Source organism: Macadamia integrifolia, chromosome 9 (assembly GCF_013358625.1).
Source record: "Macadamia integrifolia cultivar HAES 741 chromosome 9, SCU_Mint_v3, whole genome shotgun sequence".
Taxonomy (NCBI): Eukaryota; Viridiplantae; Streptophyta; class Magnoliopsida; order Proteales; family Proteaceae; genus Macadamia; species Macadamia integrifolia.
Window position 1 is genome coordinate 27,310,909 of NC_056565.1, and position 1,607 is coordinate 27,312,515.

At 34.0% G+C, this 1,607-nt stretch overlaps 1 pseudogene; it reads left to right on the top strand.

Annotated features, from left to right (window-relative positions):
* The first annotated feature begins 1,108 nt into the window (after positions 1–1,108).
* The window catches only part of LOC122088764, a 6,512-nt pseudogene continuing 6,013 nt past the window's right edge, over positions 1,109–1,607 (top strand).

The window sequence follows — 1,607 nt, forward strand, 5'->3', positions numbered from 1 at the left end:
TGAACTATTAAGTCAAACCCTACATAGTTCTAGGCTTCTAGTTTGGGCATGCATATGCGGAAGTGGGCCATTGGGTTGTGAAGGTTGATGTAAGCCCAACCCAGCCATAATTTATATCGGGCTAAGACCAAGCTTGGTCCTAATTTTTTCAGGTTTATATTATATTAGGGTGTTCTATCTAAATTGAGGTCAAGTTGGCATAATCCAATTTTTATCTTTACTTTCATCCCTACTTTACCTATAAAATTTCAATTATATTTAAGTTTCATAATTATTAAATATATATATATATATATATATATCAAAATACACTTAAAAAGTCAAAGATAAATTGCCCTATTAAAACCACTTAATGCAATTTTTTTTTCTTTTAAGGTATAAAGGAAAGTTTCATATAACACCATACTATACTACAAGACTGAGTCCCCCAACCAAGGAAACTTTCCTTCCAAAAGGTAGGAAAAAATGGTCTCAATAAAACATAAGAATCCTCATTAAAATCAAAATTAAAAAGAACATACCACGCCCACAAGTAACAACCTGACAGCCCAAAGCTTACTGGGGAAGTGAGGGAAGTGTGTGAGAGCACAAAGGAATAGAGGTGTAAGTTTGGCCAGGCGAGTCTAAGCCCCTTTATAATCTGTCCAAAAATTTCAAGACCAGGGTTAAGATTTTCATTATGAAGGCTAGGCTAGGGTTGGGATTTTCAGGCTCAAAGTCAGGTCAGACGACCAAGACTAGACTAAGACCTTGGGTTGAACCCGACTCTGGATGGATGAATACAAGATAATATCCATAAATTAAATATCATAATTTATATTTAATATAAAATATTAATTTGATATATTAAAAGCATATAAACATTTAGATTTAAAAAAAAAAATTATATGATGGGTGCCTCCCTCACCGACCCATAATATAGGATATTTTTCTTTTCCCAGGATAAATAATAGTACAAGATAAACGCATTCCCTGTTCAATGAAGATAAGGTTATAAAAGAAAGAAATTAATGGGTACCTCAACCACAAAATAGAAGCAGAAGTACTCCCTATTCCCTACCTCTTCTGTCTTTGTCTGAATTATAAGAAGTAATTATAGAGAGAGAGAGAGAGAGAGAGAGAGAGAGAGAGAGATGGAGATGAGAGCATCAGTAGTAGCAGTTGTTGTGGTTCTCCAACTGGTATCTTCCATTAACTGTGTATTAGATCGCAGCCAATTCCCTGAAACATTTCTCTTTGGAACTTCAACTTCTGCTTGCCAGGTAATCCTATTTGTTTATTATTCTCAGTTCACTACTGTTATTCTCATGAGCTGTGCAGAAATATATTGCAAATTTCTTTAATTCTCTTCTGGTCTTTCTCACATTCATAAGTGTTTCATACAGATAACCTAAATGTAGGTTATCTTTAAGGAACCTTGACATTTAGTCATTATCACTCAAAGATATATAGGAATGCAATTATTCAATTATTCTGGTAACAGATGATCTTAGTGAGGTATTGTCTCTGGGTTTTTCCTTATAGCAGGGAAGACCTCTCTCTCTCTCTCTCTCTCTCTCTCTCTCTCTTTGTTATTTCTACCAAGATTTTGATTTTTTTTTTTTTTT